The 24,281-nt window shown below is 39.0% G+C and overlaps 2 protein-coding genes across 4 annotated transcripts in view; one reads left to right on the forward strand and one right to left on the reverse strand.

Annotated features, from left to right (window-relative positions):
- RPA3 (replication protein A3) overlaps positions 1-5,731 on the reverse strand; it is a 79,551-nt gene extending 73,820 nt beyond the window's left edge. Inside the window, exons 1-2 of the mRNA XM_010353069.1 lie at positions 5,642-5,731; positions 1,062-1,113 (exon numbers count right to left, since the gene is read on the reverse strand). The gene's annotated coding sequence lies outside the window, so the exon portion shown is untranslated. The remainder of the gene's footprint in view (positions 1-1,061; positions 1,114-5,641) is intronic.
- Positions 1-24,281, forward strand: part of UMAD1 (UBAP1-MVB12-associated (UMA) domain containing 1) — a 244,907-nt gene that overhangs the window by 70,049 nt on the left and 150,577 nt on the right. The gene's annotated exons all lie outside the window — the stretch shown is intronic.

The following is a 24,281-nucleotide window of genomic DNA, read 5'->3' on the forward strand; positions in this document are numbered from 1 at the left end:
CTGAACTCCACTTATGTGACTTTGCATATTGACCAGCATTTCCAACTTTTCCATAAATCCTTGGCTGTTGACAGCATCTAGTTTATTCTCTGACCAGCAGACTTTCTTTGGCTGCTCCAGCAGAGTGCTGTTGAAGTGTCAAGCTGTTTGCTGCTAAATGTATGTCCTTGTTTATTATAATTGCATGATTTAATTAAAATATGAATTAAGAGGTAGTACTTAGCCATGAATAAAGATGGAGTACTTATATCTACGAAACTTTGTTAAATGCTTTAGAAATAATCTATATAGTTTAATTGCTAAAATAAAAAAGGAGCTGTCAATTTAGGTGTGGGTGAGTTGCCTTACGATCTAGGAATCAGTGGTAGATTGATTTATAAATATCTTTAAATTCTCATTTGCTTAAAAACAGTTGGAGATTGTGTACAATGTATTGTATGTTGCACTTACATAAGAAAGGCTTAGAACTCTGTCAGATGTCCCTAACTGCAAATAAAGGCCTCAGCTGGAAACCTTCCTGTGGGAAGGTTAAAGCAAGTAACAGGTTGGAAGCTGGGAGAAAGTCAAGATTTAGGGTGTTGGGCACTTGTGTAGAGTAATTGTTTATTTCCTCGTGAACTGGTTGTTCAAAAATTTTACTTTTTTTTTTTTTAGTTGATAGCAACACTTGCAGATATTTTTCTAGGTGATTGCTCATTTAAAAAATATTCTAGGGCCGGGCACGGTGTTATGGATATTATGGATACCATGTAGCTGAACTAGTTCTTCAAAATGATAACCTGCAAAAGCAGAACAGGGGCACTAGAATTAAAACAAACAAACAAACAAACAAAAAACTCTACAGAGGAATTACAGTTGCCACTAGGCAGCAATGAAACTAGAACTAACAAACTGCAGTTTTCTGTTGTAGGCAAATTTACAAATCTTAGAACTTAAAAAAATACATGTTTTTTTTTTTTAGTGTTTTACGAGATGGACTCTGAATTATAGACTATCTCACCATTAATATTGTACCTTCAGTGTACCTTCAGCATAGAAACAGTTAAAGAAAATAAACTTACCTGAAATGATTGTACTCCCTGTGCACTGTCTTCACATCCTTTTTCTGAGGACCTGAGACAAAGTGAACTACAAGTAGGATAAGAACTGAAATGTTTTCACCAGATTTATGAATGAAATTTCATCAGTGATCTTGGTGAAGAGTAGTAGCAGAACAGTTGACCTTAGACCTTATAGCTAGATGTTAGAATAGCTAACTTAATGAATTTTTTCCTAAACCTGAAACTCAAAGCTATTGACAACCAAAGCTAGTTCCCTGATAAGTAACTTAGGGAAGTGCACTCTTATTTCAATAATTAATGCTTCCATGAAATTATATAAACATTCATGCATTCAGACAATATCTGAATATTTCTGTGTGCTAGGTGCTATGCTGGGTGTTGGGTATGCAATGATGAGCAATACAAAGAAGAGCTCTGTTTTCATTCAAATGAGGATAGAGTTTTTCAATAGCAAGTATTTTTAAAAATGAAAATAAAGATCTACAAATTTCCGGAAAAAATATGACCTAAAAGTCATAGTTTTACCATTGAATGTAATATCCTTCCTCTAACCCATAAATCAGAGTATGTAAAGAGGAGATGCAAAAGATGTAAAGAAGAGTTCTGAGTTTTAATTTGAGAAAAGAAGTATATGACAGTAGTAGCAGTTATATAAGATAGAATAACATCAAACATTTAAAAAATAGTGTAGTGATAGCATAGAGCAAAATTTACATTTAACCATTTACTAAACTTTGGTGAAAACTATCACTTAAAAATATTGTTAATTACAAGGAGATAGTATAAAACATAGTTTGTTGCTGTTGTAAATTTGTTTTTAAGTATCTCAGACAAATGGAAGAATTTTTTAAATTAGAAACTAATATATGTCAGACATGGTTACAGTTAAAACAATTTTTTTTGAAAATGAAATTACGGACGCAGAAAGCAAACAAGCTGGGGCAGAAAAGGATGGATCTAAATATGAAGAGGAGGAGGAGATAAGAGCAATCCAGAGGCAAAAATTACTCATGCCATAGGTAGTTATAGATGCCCTAGAAATAGTTCTATGTTGTATTAAATAACAGCTTGAATCAGGATTCGATATTATTGCAACATGGGAGGGAACAATGCCAAGAAAAATTGTATTTATTTATTTATTTATTTATTTATTTATTTATTTTTTTGAGATGGAGTCTTGCTCTGTCGCCCAGGCTGGAGTGCAGTGGCCGGATCTCAGCTCACTGCAAGCTCCGCCTCCTGGGTTCACGCCATTCTCCTGCCTCAGCCTCCTGAGTAGCTGGGACTATATACCCAGTAGTGGGATGGCTGGGTCATATGGTGCATCTAGTTCTAGATCCTTGAGGAATTGCCATACTGTTTTCCATAATGGTTGAACTAGTTTACAGTCCCACCAACAGTGTAAAAGTGTTCCTATTTCTCCACATCCTCTCCAACACCTGTTGTTTCCTGACTTTTTAATGATTGCCATTCTAACTGGTGTGAGATGGTATCTCATTGTGGTTTTGATTTGCATTTCTCTGATGGCCAGTGATGATGAGCATTTTTTCATGCGTCTGTTGGCTGTATGAATGTCTTCTTTTGAGAAATGTCTGTTCATATCCTTTGCCCACTTTTTGATGGGGTTGTTTGTTTTTTTCTTGTATATTTGTTTGAGTTCTTTGTAGATTCTGGATATTAGCCCTTTGTCGGATGAGTAGATTGCAAAAATTTTCTCCCATTCTGTAGGTTGCCTGTTCACTCTGATGGTAGTTTCTTTTGCTGTGCAGAAGCTCTTTAGTTTAATTAGATCCCATTTGTCAATTTTGGCTTTTGCTGCCGTTGCTTTTGGTGTTTTAGACATGAAGTCCTCGCCCATGCCTATGTCCTGAATGGTATTACCTAGGTTTTCTTCTAGGGTTTTTATGGTATTAGGTCTAACATTTAAGTCTCTAATCCACCTTGAATTAATCTTCGTATAAGGAGTAAGGAAAGGATCCAGTTTCAGCTTTCTACTTATGGCTAGCCAATTTTCCCAGCACCATTTATTAAATAGGGAATCCTTTCCCCATTTCTTGTTTCTCTCAGGTTTGTCAAAGATCAGATGGCTGTAGATGTGTGGTATTATTTCTGAGGACTCTGTTCTGTTCCATTGGTCTATATCTCTGTTTTGGTACCAGTACCATGCTGTTTTGGTTACTGTAGCCTTGTAGTATAGTTTGAAGTCAGGTAGCGTGGCAATAATTAATAGCCTGCCAACCAAAAAAAGTCCAGGACCAGATGGATTCACAGCTGAATTCTACCAGAGGTACAAGGAGGAGCTGCTACCATGCCTTCTGAAACTATTCCAATCAATAGAAAAAGAGGGAATCCTCCCTAACTCATTTTATGAGGCCAACATCATCCTGATACCAAAGCCTGGCAGAGACACAACAAAAAAAGAGAATTTTAGACCAATATCCCTGATGAACATCGATGCAAAAATCCTCAATAAAATACTGGCAAACCAGATTCAGCAGCACATCAAAAAGCTTATCCACCATGATCAAGTGGGCTTCATCCCTGGGATGCAAGGCTGGTTCAACATTCGCAAATCAATAAACGTAATCCAGCATATAAACAGAACCAAAGACAAGAACCACATGATTATCTCAGTAGATGCAGAAAAGGCTTTTGACAAAATTCAACAGCCCTTCATGCTAAAAACGCTCAATAAATTCGGTATTGATGGAACGTACCTCAAAATAATAAGAGCTATTTATGACAAACCCACAGCTAATATCATACTGAATGGGCAAAAACTGGAAAAATTCTCTTTGAAAACTGGCACAAGACAGGGATGCCCTTTCTCTCCACTCCTATTCAACATAGTGTTGGAAGTTCTGGCTAGGGCAATCAGGCAAGAGAAAGAAATAAAGGGTATTCAGTTAGGAAAAGAAGAAGTCAAATTGTCCGTGTTTGCAGATGACATGATTGTATATTTAGAAAACCCCATTGTCTCAGCCCAAAATCTCCTTAAGCTGATAAGCAAGCAACTTCAGCAAAGTCTCAGGATACAAAATTAATGTGCAAAAATCACAAGCATTCTTATACACAAGTAACAGACAGACAGAGAGCCAAATCATGAATGAACTTCCATTCACAATTGCTTCAAAGAGAATAAAATACCTAGGAATCCAACTTACAAGGGATGTAAAGGACCTCTTCAAGGAGAACTACAAACCACTGCTCAGTGAAATAAAAGAGGACACTAACAAATGGAAAAACATACCATGCTCATGGATAGGAAGAATCAATATTGTGAAAATGGCCATACTGCCCAAGGTTATTTATAGATTCAATGCCATCCCCATCAAGCTACCAGTGAGTGTCTTCACAGAATTGGAAAAAACTGCTTTAAAGTTCATATGGAACCAAAAAAGAGCCTACATTGCCAAGACAATCCTAAGTCAAAAGGATAAACTTCCACTCTTAAACTCACTCCTCGTGTGCCCTCGTCCTTCAGTTTCTTTGGCCTGAGACAATAACCTCAGGTATTTACCTCAGACAACTCCGCTACTTCAGAAGTATTTACTTTATTAAATGAATGTGATTTATTTGTTTTCAAGTAAAATGTTTAAGGTATGCATATATTTTTTATGATTTCCCACTTTAGCTGTTTTTTTATTAAATGAAGAAATGGTCTCAATCACATTGGCTAACATGGCCTCTACTTATTTAATTCATCTGTTTTCCCCACTTTGAGGCATCAACAGCATGGAGTATTTGGAAAACTACTTGTATTTGTAAAGAGTAAAATGCAGTTTAAATAACAAAGAAGTTAGTTTGTAATTGTATAGTTCAGGAACTCTGGCCTGGATGAGAGCATGAGTTTGAAATTTTGTCCTCAAGATTTTGTTTTTATCTTACCGTCACCTTTTATGCTTAAGTTTATGATTGGCCATAATTATCCAATTAACATATTCTATCGTGAAAATCTGTTTAGGAAACTTTTCTACTAATTAAACTTGATGTTTAATTATAGTATTAAGAGTTGCAAAATACCATAGATTCTGTTTATCATAGTTGTGTAGCTTTTAGAGTTTAGGGAAATCTAGTTTTTAGAATTGACACAGTGATTTTTAATTTTAGCAGTGTGTTGAATAACCTATGATATAGCATTCACTTATTACTTTCACATTTTTGTATAATTATAAATTTTAGATCAGATAATAAAGTAAAACTGGTATTAATTTGGGAAGGAGAAATTGCAGAACTTGAGTGATTTTTCCAAATAATGTGTCAACTATAACTTGAATGTGTTATTTTTATCCCCAAGGGTATTCTGAAAAATACTGATGTGAATTTCTTATAGTTTATTTTAAACATAAAACTATTTTGATATTTTTATAATGCCATCGATGATATTGTATGCATAGTGAGGGCATGGGTTGTCTGTTCTTACCACCATATTCCCAGCACTAACGTGGAACAAATGAATAAGAAACAAGGGAGTAAAAAATGCATAATCTAAGTTTCACTATGTGTATCTTCAAAATAATACCTTCAGGTTATTTTGAAGGAAAAAACTATGTATCCGACAAATTGAAACAGATGCTTACAAAATTAAAACGATTGTAAATGTGTGTTGTACTCCTTATTGTTTTTCACATCCAAAAATCTCCTCTTGGAGCCTCTTATCTGAGTAGCTTCTGTGGATCTGATGATGCTAGGATTTTATTTTTTCTTTTAAAGTTCTTCTGATTACATCATCTCTTTGTATAGACATCATTCTTGACAGATGGCATTTATTAAATATGGACAGAAGCAGACAGTTAAAAAGACCTGCCTGAGATAGGCAGGAACCTTTCTTTTTTCTTTCTGACTCTCAGAAGCAATACCAGCATAAGCTTTATTTAACTTCTAGATTAATTTAAAAATAAACCTCTTTAAATGATGATTCAACAGGTATAGGGTGAAGTGGGGGAAATGTATGTGTGTTTTAAAGCTTCCCAAGTGATTTTGACCATCAGTCAAGTTTGGAAACCACTGATTACAATTAATTTCCTTAGAATTTTCTCATATATTTAATTCCAAACAAGAAGAATATTGAAATTTTTAAAAAATATGTGAGTATTTTTGGAGATGACATAACTTTCCTTTTATTTTGTTAAAAAAAACTTTAAGAACTGTTTTTTGATTTTTTTTTCCCTGCATTTTTATTATCAAGATTTAGTGAAGACTTGAGAGCTAAAAACACCTTTGGAGTAGATTCAGAAGATCCAAAAGAGACAATGATGAAATATGATCAGCAAGCTTTAGGAGAGGATCACAAATGTGTGATTTTGAAGTCTCTTCTATTTGAAACCAATCCAGAGTCTTGAATTTGATCCAATATATAGTATGCTACAAATGGAAAGATTAAACTGGAGCAATATAATTAGGGTAAGCCATTGCATCTGCACTTGTATCGCAGCAACCGAATTTGAAACCAGCTGCAAAATGGTGACTAATCTCTCTGGCAAGCCGACATGAGAGTGTAGTACAATAAACCAGCTTCAGCCTCATGAGCACATGTTTCTTCAACTTGCCTCTGAGCAGGTGATGGTGATGATGCAATCTGATTATACTTTTGAATGTATTCTAACCACAGTCAACAGTAGAGTCTCACAAGGGATTTCACAAAAGACTTCAAACCGACTATGTATTTTTCAGATAGTTGAGCTGTAGACAGCTATGGAAACTGGTATTTTTTTTTCACCGTAGTGACTATTGTACTTTGCAGTACTTTATAATCTTAAGTTTAGGAGGCTTTAGTTTTCATATGTGAACTGAAGATGAGAAGAATAATGTGGAAAGAAAGTACTTGGCGCTTTTATTCTGAATTGTTCACGACTACTTACACTGATCAATTAAAATAATTAAATTGTCTAGACTAATTCTGTACAAACAAGAGATGGTAAATCAGTGTACGTGTTTAAGTGGTATACTAACCTTTCCATATTTAGAGATGTAGCTCCCTGGCTATTACCTGCCCTGATGAGGTGATATTTAAGTGTCTTGAACATTAAAGGTGTTTAATAAATACTCAGTTTGACTTGGACTTGAGCCTTTATTTTTGAAGGGAATAATAGTTTCTTCTTCCAGTGTACCTCAGAGGGACTTGGTAAGCATGAATAAAGCCATCTGTTTGAAAATATATGTCATCTTTGGAAAAGTGCTACAGAACCTAACATATAATCACAAGTATTATTTCAAATGTGTAGTTCAGAAGTAGAATACTTAGAAATTGCTTGTTAATCTTAATTGTAAATAGCTAAAAAATATATAGCTTGCAATAAAGGACACAAGAACATTAAAATATAAAACTTGCAAACTATACATCTCTGAGAATAAAGGGGGAAATGGGGTGTAAAAACCCTAGGCTGGTGGCACTCAAAGTTGGTGTACAGCAGAATGACTTTGGCTGTTTGTCAGAAGTGAATAAGCCTGGGCCTCATCCCCATCACTTCTGATTTTATAGGTTTGGAGTGGGTCCCAGGCATCTGTGTTTTTCATCATTTCCCTCCTTAACTTACTCTCCCCATCCAAACTTGAGAAACACCCAGACTACTGTAGTATTATGGTACTATAGACTACTGAGTATTAGTATAGTATTATAGTGCTGACTAGTAAGCTTCCTAATTGCCAAACAAAAGAAAAATTTTCGCTGTCATCAAATGAAATAAACTTTTTTCATGGTATTTATAAAAAGACTTTTTGAGGAAAAAAAAGTATCTTCAATAGTGATTTTGTAGAAGAAGCCAATTAGTTTTTTTGTATATTTTTATTTAAACTTTTTTATTAAAAAAAAGGGGGCATTTTACTGAAGAATTAAGAGCCTTCAGTGAAGTCTAAGTGCAGGTGTGCTGCCTTCTAGTAATCCAGACTAGGTGGTTAGTATGAGGTAGGGGTTGAATTCTGTCCCCCCAAAAAGATATATTTAAGGCTTCACCCCCAGTACCTGTGAATGTGACCTGACCATATTTTGAAATAGAGTCTCTTTGCAGATGGAATCAAGTTAAGATGAGGTCATACGGATTGGATTGGGCCCGCCTCCTTCAATGACTGATGTCCTTGTAAGAAGAGGGAAATTTGGACACAGGGAGACACAGGAAATGGCCATGTGAGAGAGGCAGAGATCGAAGTGATGCTACCACAAGCCAAGGGACACCAAGGATTGCAAGAAACCACCAGAGCTAGGAAGAGGCAAGGAATGATTCTCCCCTGGAGACTTCAGAGAGAGCACAGCCCCACTGACACCTTGATTTCAGATTTCTAGTCTCCAAAAATATGAGAGAATAAATTTCTGTCGTGTTAAGCCACCAAGTTTGTACCATTTTGCTATGACAGCTTTAGGAAACTAATATAGTAGGTGAATCTCTTTTTCTGTCATTTGGATTTTTGACCAAAACTAGATAGAAAAAAAAACATAGTGAAGTTTCTTTTCTCACGTATTCCATATGTTTGCAGAGGTTCATGAGCTCTGAACCTGTCATTGTGGTCAAGTTTGAATTCTACTTTAAATGTTAAGGCACCTGCATGAAAACCATGCTGCTGCTGCATAATTGTGAGCCATAGGGGATAGTGCCATTAGGAGCCATTTTTCCTTAAAAAGAAACTCATGCATTTGAATAAGTACTAAATGGTGATGGCAGAGTTATGTTTCAAAAAATATGGAGGAGACTTTTGTCATCAGCAGGAATTGTCACTTTTTAGGATCTACTGGAATGAAAACTCACTTCCACCCCGGGAAAGATCTCTGCAGAGGCAGTGAATCAATCTCTGTGCTGCCTCTTCCTCCTCCTTGATCTTTTTTGTGACTGCTCATGAGGATTTTGCTACCTGCCCTCTCAGGGATTTTATTGAATTCCCCATCTGTGATGGTTAATACCAAGTGTCAACTTTATTGGATTGAAGGATGCAAAGTATTGATCCTGGATGTGTCTATGAGGGTGTTTCCAAAGGAGACTAACATTTGAGTCAGTGGGTTGTGAAAGGCAGACCCACCCTTAATCTGGATGGGCACCGTCTAATCAGCTGCCTGCTTGGCTAGGATATAAAGCAGGCAGGAACACGTGAAAAGGCTAGACTGGTTTAGCCTCGTAGCCTACATCTTTTCCCATGCTGAAGGCTTCCTGTCCTTGAACATCGGACTTGAAGTTCTTGGGCTTTGGGACTTGGACTGGCTTCCTTGCTCCTCAGCTTGCAGGCGGCCTATTGTGGGTCTTGTGATCATGTGAGTTTAATACTCCTTAATAAACTCTCTCTCTTTCTACACACACACACACACACACACACACACACACACACACACACACACACATATATATGTCCTGTTAGTTCTGTCCCTCTAGTGAACCCTGAGTAATACAGATTTTGGTACCAGGAGTGGCTCTAGAGGAACAGAATATTAAGGATGGAGTTCTTTCATTGGTTTTGGGAATTCTGGAGTTGGCTGCTTAATATGATTAGACCCAATAATGCTAAGGACTCTTATTTCTAACAGTATGGAGAACACTGATAGTCCTTGGCATGAACTGTTTAGAGAGTTATGCAAAATAAATGCATTTGATGCTCCTGATTTACCGCTTATGTGAGGCAAGGAGTTTGGTGACTCTGTACATAATACCTTTGGCTATATGTGGAGAATTAAGAAACTAATGAAGTTGGTTGGTTGCTCCTAAGTTCACTGGACAAAATGATGAAGGAAAATGATGAATTCAGGGATTCTGACTCCTGGCTTCAGAAGCATATACTGAGCCTTAAATCTCCTAAGACTGCCCTCAGTGAGTGTCTTATCTCCTGTAGAGAAAGAGCTGAAATTGTGGGAAAACAGACACAAGCTCTTATCATGTGAGTGGCTGACCTGTAATGGAAGGTGCATGCACAGCCTCACCAGGTGTCTACTGTTAAAATGAGGGCATTGATTGGAAAAGAATAGGACCCTGCAACTTGGAATGGGGATGTGTGGGAGGACCCTGGTGAAGCGGGGACACTGAGATTGTAAACCCTGATGAATCTTTTTTGCCAGAAGAAACAGCTTCTCCATCCCCAGTATTGGCAACATCCCCTCTCCAACCCATGTTGCCATCAGCCTTTCTACCTTTGTCTGAGGAGATAAACCCTGCACTGCCTGAGGCAATGGTGATGGCCTCCCCTGAGGCAGTTGCCAGGCAAAATCATGTTGATTCTCCTCAGGAGCCACTGCCAACACCCCTGTTTGCTTCTACACCTACAACTAGACTAAAGTCCTGGTGGACCCCTAGAGGTGAGGTTCAGAGTGTGACCCATGAGGAGGTGTGCTACACTTGAGAAGAACTTCTTAAGTTTTCCAAGTTATATAAGCAGAAATCTGGAGAACAGGCATGGGAATTGATATTAAGGGTGTGGGATAATGGTGGAAGGAACATAGAGTTAGATCAGGCTGAATTTATTGGTTTGGGCCCACTAAGTAGGGATTCTGCTTTTAATGTTACAGCTCAGGGAGTTAAAAAATGTTCTAATATAGTTTGTTTGTTTGATTAGCTGAAATATGGATTAAAAGATGGCCCACTGTGAGCAAGCTGGAAATGCCTGATCTCCCTTGGTTAATGTAGAGGAAGGGATCCAAAGGCTTAGGGAGATTGGGATGGTGGAGTGGATTAGTCACTTTAGACCTTCCCAGCTGGGAGGGTCCAGAAGATAATACCTTTGACCAGTGCTTTGCAAAATCGATTTGTGAGGGCAGCACCTGTATCTTTCAAGAGCCCTATAATTGCTCTTCTCTGTATGTCAAATCTAGCAGTAGGAACCATAGTCATGCAACTACAAAATTTAAATACGATGGGAATAACTGGATCCTGAGGTGACAGGGGCCAAGTGGTGGCACTCAACCATCAAAGGCAAGGTAGGCATAGCTACTGTAATGGACAGCAGAGGCAAAGCAAAAATCAGAATAGTCTGACTCAAGTAGAGCTCTGGCATTGGCTAATCAATCACGATGTTCCTAGAAGTGAAATGGATAGGAAGCCTACTGCATTCCTACTTAATTTATATGAGCAGAAAATTTTCAGGTCTAACAGGCAAAAGACTAATTTGAATTATAAAAACAGAATCATGGCCCCTCAATCAGTTTCTGGAATTGAGCCAGTTTATAGACCCAGAACACCTTGAATGAAGGGGAGGCCAGGTCCCCTTGAGGAAGGACCCTATTACCAAGAGTTTATGCTGTTAATCTTTCTCCCATCCTCCCCCAAGGAGACTTCCAGTCTTTTATCAGGGAACTGTGCGTTGGGGAAAGGAAAGCGATCAGACATTTCGAAGACTACTTGAAATGATGTAGTCCCTGAAATGTCTGATCACTTCCCTTTCCCCAATGCACAGTTGATCTGAGGTGATGTTGATTCCAGGGGACTCATTGTGGTTCTCCAGTTAAAGTAGGGGCTTATGGAGGTCAGGTAATTAATGGAGTTTTAGCTCAGCTCCAACTTAAAGTGTGTCCAGTGGGTCCCCAGACTCATCCTGTAGTCATTTCCCCAGTGCCAGAATGCATAATTGGTATAGACATATTTAGCAGCTGGCAGAACCCCCACATTGGCTCCCTGACTAGTAGGGTGAGGGATATTATGGTGGGAACTGGAAGCTATTAGAGATGCCTCTACCTAGAAAAATAGTAAATCAAAACCAGTATCACATCCCTGGAAGGATTGCAGGGATTAGTACCACCATTAAGGGCTTGAAAGATGTAGAGGTGGTGATTCCCACCACATCCCCGTTCAGCTCTCCTGTTTGGCCTATGCAGAAGACAGATGGATCCTGGAGAATGACAGTGGATTATTGTAAGCTTAACCAAGTGGTGACTGCAATTGCAGCTGCTATACCAGATGCGGTTTCATTGCTTGAGCAAATTAACACATCTCCTGGTACCTGGTATGCAGCCATTGACTTGGCAAATGCCCTTTTCTCCATTCCTGTCCATAAGGTCCACCAGAAGCAATTTGCTTTCAGCTGTCAAGGCCAGCAATATACCTTTCCTGTCCTATCTCGGGGTATATCAACTCTCCGGCTTTGTGTCATAATGTTATTTGGAGAGAACTTGATTGCTTTTCACTTCCACAAGATATCACACTGGTCCATGACATTGATGACATTATGCTGATTGGATCCAGTGAGCAAGAAGTAGAAAACAAACTGGACTTACTGGTGAGACATTTGCTTGCCAGAGAATGGAAAAAAAATCTGACTAAAATTCAGGAACCTTCCACTTCAGTAAAATTCCTAGGCATCCAGTGGTGTGGGGCCTGTTGAGATTTTCCTTCTAAGGTGAAGGATAAGTTGCTGCATTTGGCCCCTTCTACAGCCAGGGAAGAGGCACAACACGTAGTGGGCCTGTTTGGATTTTGGAGGCAACACATTCCTCATTTGGGTGTTTTACTCCAGCCTGTTTATCGAGTGATCCAAAAGGCTGCCAGTGTTGAGTGGGGTCCAGAACAGAAGAAGGCTCTACAACAGGTCCAGGCTGCTGTGTAAGCTGCTCTGCCACTTGGGCCATATGACCCAGCAGATCCAATGGTGCTTGATGTATTGGTGGCAGATAGGGATGCTGTTTGGAGCCTTTGGCAGGCCCCCATAGGTGAATCACAGTGGAGGCCTCTAGGATTTTGGAGCAAGGCCCTGCCATCTTCTGCAGATAACTACTCTCCTTTTGAGAGACAGCTCTTGGCCTGTTATTGGGCTTTGGTGGAAACTGAACGTTTGTCTATGGGTCATCAAGTCACCATGTGACTTGCACTGCCTATCATGAATTGGGTGCTTTCTGACCCATCTAGCCATAAAGTGGGTCATGCACAGCAGCATTCCATCATCAAATGGAAGTGGTATATATGTGATCGGGCTCAAGCAGGTCCTGAAGGCACAAGTTACATGAGGAAGTGGCTCAAATGCCTATGGTCTCCAATCCTGCCGCCCTGCCATCTCTCACTCAGCCTGCACCAGTGGCTTCATGGGGAGTTCCCTATGATCAGTTGACACAGGAAGAGAAGACTAGGATCTGGTTCACAGATGGTTCTGCACGATATGCAGGCACCACCTGCAAGTGGACAGCTGCAGTACTATAGCCCCTTCTCAGGACATGCCTGGAGGACAGTGGTGAAGAGAAGTCTTCTCAATGGGGAGAACTTTGAGCATTGCATCTGGTTGTGCACTTTGCATGGAAGGAGAGAGGGCCAGATGTATGATTATATACTGATTCATGGGCTGTAGCCAATGGTTTGGCTGGATGGTCAGGGACTTGGAAGAAACATGATTGGAAAATTGGTGACAAAGAAAATTGGGGAAGAGATATGTGGATGGACCTGTCTGGTCAAAAACTGAAGATATTTGTATCCCATGTGAGTGCTCACTAACGGGTGACCTCAGCAATGCTTCTGCCAAGACTGTTATCCATGGACTCATGGAATACCTTATCTACCATCTTGGTATTCCACACAGTGTTGCCTCTGACCAAGGCACTCACTTTACAGCTAAAGAAGTGCAGCAGTGGGCTCATGCTCATGGAATTCACTGGTCTTACCATGTTCCCCATCATCCTGAAGCAGCTGGATAGATAGAATAGTGGAATGGCCTTTTGAAGTCCTTTGCAGGGCTGACGTAAAGTTCTCCAGAAGGCCATGTATGCTCTGAATCAGTGTCCAATACATGGTACCGTTTCTCCTGCAGTCAGGATTCACGGGTCCAGGAATCAAGGGGTGCAAGTACAAGTGGCACCATTCACCGTCACCCCCAGTGACCCACTAGCAAAATTTTGCTTCCTGTTCCTGTGACATTACGTTCTGCTGGCCTAGAGGTCTTAGTTCCAGAGGGAGGAATGCTGCCAGGAGGCACAATAACAATTCCATTAAACTGGAAGTTATGATTGCCACCTAAATACTTTGGGCACCTCCCACCTTTAAGTCAACAGGCTAAGGAGGGAGATACAGTGCTGGCTGGGGTGACTGACCTGGACTATCAAGATGAAATCAGCCTACTTCACAACAGAGGTAAGGAAGAGTATGCATGGAATAGAGAAGATCCATTAGGGTGTCTGTTAGTATTACCATGCCCTGTGGTTAAGGTCAGTGGGAAACTACAACAGCCCACTCCAGGCAGGCCTACAAATGGCCAAGACCCTTCAGGAATGAAGGTTTGGGTCACTCCACCAGGAAAAAAACCCATGACCTGTTGAGGTGTGTGCTGAAGGCAAAGGGAATACAGAATGGGTAGCAGAAGAAGGTAGTCATTGATACTAGCTACAACCACATAACCAGTTGCAGAAACGAGGATTGTAATTCTCCGTATTTCTTCCTCTTTTTGTTAAAAACATGCTTGTTCATATATACACTATGCTAAGAAAATGCCTTCATTTTCCTTTTTACTTTATCATGTGACATAAGATTTATTGACTTCATATCAGCATTTAAGTATTGTTAACTTTATGTAATAGCATTTGGGTTGGGAATTGGTGTGTTTTCGGTTGTACGTAGCAAAGTTGAATTATGTTAGGCATAATTATGATCTTATTATTGTCTTTATTTGAAAATTATATATGAGCTCAGGAAATGTGTATGAGTTCAAGTTGACAGGGGGTGGACTTGTGATGGTTGATACTGAGTGTCAACTTGATTGGATTGAAGGATGCAAAGTAATAATCCTGGGTGTGTCTGTGAGCATGTTTCCAAAGGAGAATAACATTTGAGTCAGTGGGCTGGGAAAGGCAGACCCACCCTTAATCTGGGTAGACACCCTCTAATCAGCTGCCCACTTGGCCAGGATATAAAGCAGGCAGGAAAATGTGAAAAGGCTAGACTGGCTTAGCCTCCCAGCCTACATCTTTCTCCCATGATGGATACTTTCTGTCCTCAAACATCAGACTTCAAATTCTTCAGCTTTGGGACTTGAACTGGCTTCCTTGCTCCTCAGCTTGCAGATGGCTTATTGTGGGACCTTTGTATGAGTTTAATACTCCTTAATAAACTCTCTTTATATATGATTGTGTGATTTAATGCTCCTTAATAAACTTTTTTTGTATATGATTGTGTGATTTAATACTCCTTAATAAACTCTCTTTATATATGTATTTATTCCACTAGTTTTGTCCCTCTAGAGAACCCTGACTAATACCCCATCCAAACCTATTTTCTTCTATTAGCCCTATTTTTAACGCTTGGGACCTCCATTCTGTGGTAAAATGCCCTATTCAGAGTACCAGCTTGAAGCCAAACTGGTACATGTTCAGATATGTGTGTACATGTGTGCACATCTAGAGTTGCCTTTTTGAGGATAATTTGGCTTTAACTGTAGGCATTTTTATAGTCAACTTGACATAAAGATAGGGTACCTCTACCTGGGAAAATCTTAGTTCTCGCCTTTCACAGCTGGGGGCCAGCAGGCAAGTCATTTAATCTCTTTGAGTGTTCAGTTTTCTCATTTACAAAATTGAGATGATAAAAACGTATCTCAGGCCGGGTACAGTGGCTCAGGCCTGTAATCCCAGCACTTTGGGATGCCGAGGTGGGTGGATCGTGAGGTCAGGAGTTTGAGACCAGCCTAACCAACATGGTGAAACCCCATTTCTACTAAAAATACAAAAATCAGCCAGGCATGGTGGTGTGCACCTGTAATGTGAGCTACTCAGGAGGCTGAGGCAGGAGAGTCACTTGAACCCGGGAGGTGGAGGCTGCAGTGAGATGAGATCACACCACTGCACTCCAGCCTGGGCAACATAGTGAGACTCCACCTCAAGAAAAAAAAAAAAAAAAAAACTATCTCAGAGGTTGATCCATGGATTAAATAAGTAGCCCTATCTGGTATACAGGAAGCACTCAAGAAGTGGTATCTCTTGCTGCTATATGAATAGTATTAAGATTCCAGTAGCCTTTTCACTATGTTCCTTCTCATTTGTGGTGTATCCATGTTTTCATTCATTTATTCAACACTATTTATAGTGGGCCTACTGTATGTCAGTGACTTTGCTGGGCATTAGGAATATATGGTGAATATGATGGATATGGCCTGTGCCCTCATAGAACTGGCAGTCCAGTTGTAGAGACAGACATTAGATATACGATCACCTAAATAAGTGTAAAACTACAATGTTCATAAATGGTATGAGAGCAGCTGATCAAATGTGGAAGATTGAGTAAGGCTTCCATAAGTACATAATGTATTTGTGTTGGAAATGGAAACATGAATGAGTTAACTGGACGGAGAAGGGAGAGGTGAGTTTGAGACTGAGGGAACAGCAATGTTTAATGACTCTTTGGTGGGAGGAAACATAGCACATTTGGTGAGTGGGAAAAGGCCCTTCCACTGATGTGCGGAGAGCCAGGATGGAGCATGGAACATGATGAGGCTCAGGAGTTAGGCAGACCCTGGTCATGCTAGACCTTGTAGGCACTGGCCATATCTTAAGAGCAGTGGAAGCCAATGTTGAACATTAAGCTGAAGATGGGAATGAGCTGGACAATTATGGGTTTGCAATGATGTTTCATTTTCATCCTTTGAGAGGACTTTGTTCTCTCAGACAGATGCTCTTCATTCTGTCACACACGTGGTACTTGGCTTCTGTGATTAGGGTGTCAGTCTCTTGCAGTCACTCTGCCACTTCAGGCTATTTCTTTTCTACCTCATTGATAAGGCTACCATCTTCTGAGCTTGTATTTGCCCATTGCTATCCTCTAGTCACTCTGGATTGTGCCCCAGACTTCATAGAACCCTTTGACTTGATTTCTTTCCCTTCCTAGATCTTATAGTTATCCTGGACAACTCTAAAATTCATGATGCCCCAGTGAACACGCTAACCTCAATCTCCAAAGACTTTGTCAGTGGAGCCAGCCATTCTCTTTTCTACCCTAGTCATTCTCTGCCGTGGCCTTGCTCCAGATTATATAATCACTCAGAGTGGTGCTACCTCGAAAAACTTAAATTTTAAACCCAGAAATCCTACTCTCTCATGTCAGCTTGTCCCTCTTTCCTGCCACTATTACACTCGTTCACTGAATTCATTGACAGCTAGCTGTTTGCTTAGTCTCTTATCACTTCCTGACTTCTCTTACCCAGTCTGGAGCCTATGGTCGATAGTTGCAGTGTTCTAAGATCAGGTCTCTATTATTTAGGACCCTGCCACTTTTCAACTCTGGATAAACTCGACTTTTCCCTTTTTCTGCCCTTGCTCCCAGGCTATTAAGCATTCCTGGAAAAAATCACAACTGCGATATAGGCATGATAATGTATCTTTGCTTTCCAGTTATGTGAGCTGTCAGCTCTCTTCTGTGGTCTTTTCTCATCACTTTTGTCTTAACTGGGTGAATTTCAACCTTGGCAGTGCTTTGGAATCACCTGGGGGTGCTCTGAAAAGTACCAATGTCTGTGATTTACTCCTAGAGATTTTGATGTAATTGGCCCAAAGAACACCTGGCAGGGACTTTGTAGACACTCCCCAGGTGATTCTAATGTGCAGCTAAGATTGAGAACCACGTGCTAATGTGCCCACAGAGACTGATGGACATGTTTGCTGCTGCTTGCACTCTCTGCTAGTCCTCATTTTAAGCAATTGATCTTGTATCATCCAGCTTCTTTTTCTACCTTTAAACTTACCTCTAATTGCATTCATACTTGCCTAGTTCATTCTTATTCTAGAGAAAAACAATTGCCTATATCCTCACATTTAAGACCTTCAAAAGGTACACTGGGTGTCTGTCTCACCCTCTCTGCTCCTGATCTGAGCCAGATGATCTGAGTGGCTAGGTTTAAATAATAGGCATGTACTAATAAGCATGCATTTCTCTTAAAAACAAAACAAGACAAAAACCTGGGGGAAAAAAACCTCAAAATCTGCCAAACCCAAATCTAAGCAATATTAAGCAGAAAGATGACAATTTTCAAAGCAAATAGTATTTGATGAAATATACTGAGTTATGTGGTATCTAAAAGATGGTTGGGGCTGGATAGGTGTAGTAGTCGGAGTGGAAGCAGTGGTGGGAATGCTGGTGGGGCTTTGTATATTACACTAAAGTTGCTGAACTTTGAGTTTTAAATGTGTTGAAAGTTCCTACTGGGGGAAAGGAGTAAAATGATCAAGTATGGTTTATTTTTTGTTTTGTTTTTTTTTGAGACGGAGTCTTGCTCTGTCACCAGGCTGGAGGGCAGTAGTGCAATCTCGGCTTACTGCAACCTCCGCCTCTCGGGTTCAAGCAATTCTCCTGCCTCAGCCTCCCAAGTAGCTGGGACTACAGGCTCGTGCTACCACACTCAGCTAATTTTTGTATTTTTAGTAGAGAGGGGGGTTCCACCATATTGGTCAGGATGGTCTTGGTCTCTTGACCTCATGATCCACCTGCCCAGGCCTCCCAAAGTGCTGGGATTACAGGCGTCAGCCACTGCACCTGGCCTCAAGTATGTGTTTTAAGGATGGAACTATTGTAGTAGTGTAGGGCATGATCTGTAAAGGAAACAGGTTAGAGGACATTTGGAAGCAATGTTCAGCGGTCTAAGCAAGAAATGAAGATGTCCTGGACTAAAGTAGTAGCAGTGAGGAAGAAAAAGGAAAAGGAAAAACAAAACAAAACAAAACAAAAAACACAGCACCCCCCCCCCCGCCAAAAAAAAAGCTTCTAGAGGTATTGTTAAAACAAGAATCAATAAGATTGGCTCATTTTGCATTCTGGAGAATTATGCCAAAGACTCATAGGCATTTAAGTTAATTTGCTCATGGTAATTAGCCCAAAAGACTGCTCAATTGCCTATTTGTTTATAAGCTGCCCCAATAAAAGAGAGTATTCAGACATTTTTTTTGAAAGAGTAGAAATCTCTTCTATGGAGTGTAACACTAGAGCAAATTTGAAATAAAACTGATCAGTGATTTAGAATCTTTATAACGATCCATTAAAATGTGTAAAAGAAGCCTTAAGTATAAAAATGTCATAATCAGGAGAAGTGTACCAGCTAAGGGCTTGGACTGTGGACACAGACTGGCTTTGAAGTTTATCTCCTGCCTTAACTGACCTGGTGACCTTGAGCAAATTGTTTAACATTACTATGATTCATTGTCCTTATCTGTACAATGGAGACAGTAAGAGGGTCTACCTTAGAGGACTATGAAAAATATCTGAGATAAATATTAATGACCATTATTTTGTTTTATATAGCCAATTTTAAATAGATATTCTTAAATCTTCTGCTTGGATTACTTGCTGTAGCCACTGAGATTCACTAAATTATTCTTGTTATTTAGTAAGCAAATGCAATGAGTAATTCATGTTCCTTTTAAGAAAATATTCATTGGCTGAGTATTAGCCAACTGATATGTTTTTGTTAAACATAAAAGAGTTGATTCTCTCATGAAGTTCCAGTTGAGTGTTTTTTCTTGAAATTTACTAATTGTTCTTAACTTCTATAATCAATACATTATGTGAAGAGAAAGAAGTAGGGAGAACAGTAAAGTGAAAAGGCAAACATTTCCTAATGAGTTGCTATTAGTCTTCCAACCTGGGAAAAATAATAAAGTTTCTAATAGATATATATAACATCATAGCCATTTGGGGTGTTTTAAAAATTTTCATGTTAACTTTAAACCTTAATTTTTGTTTTATTTTTGACAGAAAAAAATTAAAAATGACTTAAATCAGTGTGCATAAGACTTTAACATTGCAGTTTAAATTTATAGACTTCAACATAGCCACCAGTTTTTGGTGATCCAACATTCAGTCTGATTTTCCACCTCATTGAAAACATTCTACAGCTGCTGCCGAGTGATTTCATAAATTGCATTCATGATCCTGGCTGGAAGTTCTCTTAAAGAATGTGGTCTGGATGAATACACAACAGTTTTAACACAGTCCCATAAAATATAGTTCAGTGGGATAGGTCAAGTTTAAAGTTGCACGAGGATTTCATAAACACCCTGAGTAGATGGGCACTAAAACTTTGAATGTGTTATATGGAAAAACCTTATAAAGGGTGGCAGTGTTCCAAAGGTAGATTAAGTTGGTCATCTATGAAACAATTCCTGCTACTGATGGTTCTTCATAGTACCACCTGCTAGTTGTTTCATATTAAATTGTGTGAAATAACACATTCTGTAAACTGATGAACTACTTATTTATCAATGAAAGAAACCTCTGTCATAAGTAATGGAGTTATTTATTAGGCCCAAAAAGTCTTAAGCCAGAAATGTCAGGCATTTTTGTGGACAAAGAGTGTTGTAATCTCGTATTGTTTTTTTAAAACAGCAGCAAGTAGCACACGATACCCAGTTGGTATGTTTGTCCTTTATTTGGCTGGAAACTCCAGAACCTCTGGGTAGTCAGCTGAATGCCAATTTAAATGCCAATTTAAATCTCAGAAAGACATCAGTGGTCTTGGTGTATAGTTTCAAAGATACCACTAGGCTTTAAGTATGCCCTGAAGCCTGACATTTTGGGTGCTTCACTGATGCATTTCCTTTGCCGATCTTATTTATTGGTTTAGTGAGAATATCTGTGAATGACATGACAGTTGCTATCTTAGTAAGCAGAGCCAAACAATATAAACTTCATATTCCTGATTGAAGGAATTCCTCCTTCAATTCCATACATTATAATTGTGGTCCCTTGTTAGAATAGATGTTACTCATGTTTTGAATTAATATGATGACATGAAATGAATGATACACAGAAACCGTTAGCAATATATGGTAGTTATGACTTTACTGTCTAATGTGTCACCAGACATTGCACAGAAATATCCCAGGCCAGTTTTTAATACTAGCCAGTCATGTCAATTGAAGTTAGGTATTCTCCCAAAATATTATTTTCAGCTCTGTCACTAAACTTTTAAGTATTTATAATAATATATGACTTTTTATACTTGTGCATTTTATATGTCTAAAATAGTCCATTTGTATTAGTAGCTTTGAGCTATCTTGAATCTAGATAGTATACACCAAGGCAGATTTCCCACATATTTTTAAAATTGATTATAGACTTGTGTCACACATAATATGAACATCTCTCTTTAGAGAAGAAAATATGAGTGTAATTTCAGGTTCTTTTAGATAAACATGAGATTTTAATTTCCTTGGATTTTCAAAGGAATATAATCTCTTTTCATTTTTTTGTTATAAATAGTTAAGAATTAGCAGTATGTACTTTAATTACAAGGTATGTATAAGGTTATTCTCCCCCCAACCACCCTTTTTTTAAACTTTTGATCAATGTCATTATTATCAAAGTTATTTTAGAGTTACTGCAGGGCTATAGGCTTAAGTTCCTTTTGAGATATTGTTCCCAGTTTTGTAATCATAGGAGACTTCGTTAGCTCACGACATTTCAGAGCTTTGAGCCCCCTGTGGTATGATTTTGGGTGTGCCAGGTCAAATTAAACTGTTACATTTATCCTAGTGTGGATGTGAATCTTCTCTTAGTTCCCAGAGATTCTCTGTTTCCTGTGCCTTAGTGTTGTAGCTAACCTTTATTTATTATTAAGATTTTAAAATTTTAATTAAGGTCTTTAGGTTTGAAACCTTAAGAATTTCATGAATATAAGAAGCTTAATACTTTTGAAATTATCTTTTCTATTTAATTAAGCTATATTTTGGTGCTTTTACTTTCAGAGCTAAACCTCTCTCCCTGTTCAGCATTCAGCCAAGTAAATTGGAAAGATCTGTTATTCTTCATTATATTCAGAAGTATATAAACTTTACTATACATTCGAAGTTTCATCATAAATATTCAAGATCACAAGGAATTTTGTTCAAATAAAGCCCTTCACCATATCATGCTAAAACAAAATGCCTTGCCTCAAAGGCTTTTTTGATCTCTCTTGTTTTCCATTCTTACCTTAATAGTTACCTATCATTTCCATTAATTTGCATTAACCACCTTATGATATATCTTGTGGTCTTTACAGGAAAATAATATGCTGGCTAACTTTATTTTTTCATACATAAAACAATGTGTTTAACCCCAAGTGCATTAACTAACAGTGCTTTGCAATTTCCCGCAATGCTCAGGAAATGTCTAAGACTACAGTACCAAAAAGCACATTCAATTTGAATTCTATTTTTACATAGCAAATATAACATTTTATAGTCCTCAAATTATACTTAATAAACATAGTGTGAACAGGGTATTATTTTAGTAGTTTCTGTCATGAAATACTTACGTCTCACAAAACCAATGATGTAAAAAAATTTCAAGAACACATCAAATAAGTTACAGTTTAATAGACAATGATTTGTCCATGAAGAGTGATTATGCCTTAAATGAATATTGTTGCAAGGTCAAAGAGAAAAGTTGACATTGGTAACATGCCACTCTTGAGGATGCAGACATTTTGGCAAAAAATAACCCATTATGGGATCAAATTAGAAGGAAAGGTAGTAATAATTTAAAGGTAATTCTGAAGGTATAATATGTGCAGATACACACACACACACATACTCTGAAGACTTCTGCAGATTTTTAATCCAAGCTTACTTTTAGTGTGTTGTACACATTTCTTGGAAAACCACTGGGGTAAATCCCACATCCTCACCCCGCCTTTTTTTTGTTTGTTTGTTTGTTTTTTTTTTTGAGACAGAGTTTCACTCTTGTTGCCCAGGCTGTAGTGCAATGGCACGATTTCAGCTCGCTGCAACCTCCACCTCCTGGGTTCAAGTGATTCTCCTGCCTCAGCCTCCCAAGTAGCTGGATTACAGGGGTGTGCCACCATACCCAGCTAATTTTTGTATTTTTAGGGGAGATAGGGTTTCGCCATGTTGGCCAGGCTGGTCTTGAACTCCTGACCTCAGGTGATCCACCCACTTCGGCCTCCTGAAGTGCTGGGATTATAGGCGTGAGCCACCGTACCCAGCCACATTCTCATCTTAAATGTGAATTTCTTCAGAGTTAATTTCTATCAAGGCAGTTTTGATTATTTTGACCCAATAGTTTTAGTTTCCCCAAAGTCTGCCTCACTGAATTGAGGAGGACTTGGAAACACCCAGAAAGTATCGTCCACAGATTTTCTGCTATAGGAGTTGTGTTCCTGAAAGTTTGTGTCATCATTAGGCACATCCATAGGAATGAATCTAACATTGTCTGTCCATGATTGGAGAATTGCTTTCCCTAATGAAATATTTAGATCTCCTGGTAAAGGAGAAGCTGTGGTACTTCTTACAAAGAGCTTTACCATTTGGTGAGAAAGAGGGATGTCTTTTGAATGCTGCAGTAAAATGCATGAAATGCAGTTTTGTGTTGTCCTCCCCAGTGTCTTCAACACATTCTTTTGGGACAAAGGCTTTCCTGGTTGTAGTAAGAATTTTCAGCGTTCTTAATAGTCATTTCTCTCTGCAGTTCCCAATATAAATGTTGCATATTATGACTTGAAAAACTTAGTTTTTGAAAGTGTCTGCTGATCAGGTCTTCTTCCTCAGAAGAATCCCTTTGGATTTTTGCAGCTGTGTTTTGAAATTGCTGCATTTCTTTCTTGTAAGTACTAGCTCTCATTCTAAAACATGGGTCTTCAGATCACAGCTCAGTTTTCCACCTCCCAATTTGATGAAGGTGGGTTTAAATGACTCTTCACCTGCTGAGTTTCTACTTCTGTGCATAGGAGGAGGAATTCTGCTTACTTAGATTACATGTATTCACTCACTCCTTCCAAAGATTCAGTCGTCTTTATGTATTTGATGCCAGTGTGCTCCTCAAATGATCTCCATCACTGCAGCCTCCTGATGTGCATGATAGCCCTTATTTACTGGTTTTCATTTTGCAGAACATGTTTTTCTTCATCTTATTTACTACAAATGTTTCTTCCAAAGTCTTACTCTTTTCTTTCAGAAAGAATTCTCTCTGAATCCTAATGTCCTTTCTTGATGTCTTCATATCCAATGACTGGGAAAATATGAATCAACAGACTCATTGGTCCATGTTGAGATGGCAGTCACTGTATCTCTCTGAGCTTTTCCACAATTCAGAAGACACATGTCATCCTTTACCAATGCATCTCTGACAGCTGAAGCCTGGCTTCCAGTGGCCTCCTGCTGAGCTGGCCACCTTTCATTCCCCAGTGATGGGAAACAATCTGAAAACAAGCTGGGTCGCCAGAGGTCACCAGGCCTCTGGTTTCCCCGAAGACCCCACTCCTTCTCCAGAAGCTGCCATGGCCACCTTGTTCTGAGAGGGGTTTTCCTTCTTTGGCTTGGGCCATGCCCCTGCCCAATAGGTTCTCTAAAGCTAAATTTTG

The sequence above is a fragment of the Rhinopithecus roxellana genome, chromosome 6, assembly GCF_007565055.1.
Source record: "Rhinopithecus roxellana isolate Shanxi Qingling chromosome 6, ASM756505v1, whole genome shotgun sequence".
Lineage (NCBI taxonomy): Eukaryota > Metazoa > Chordata > Mammalia > Primates > Cercopithecidae > Rhinopithecus > Rhinopithecus roxellana.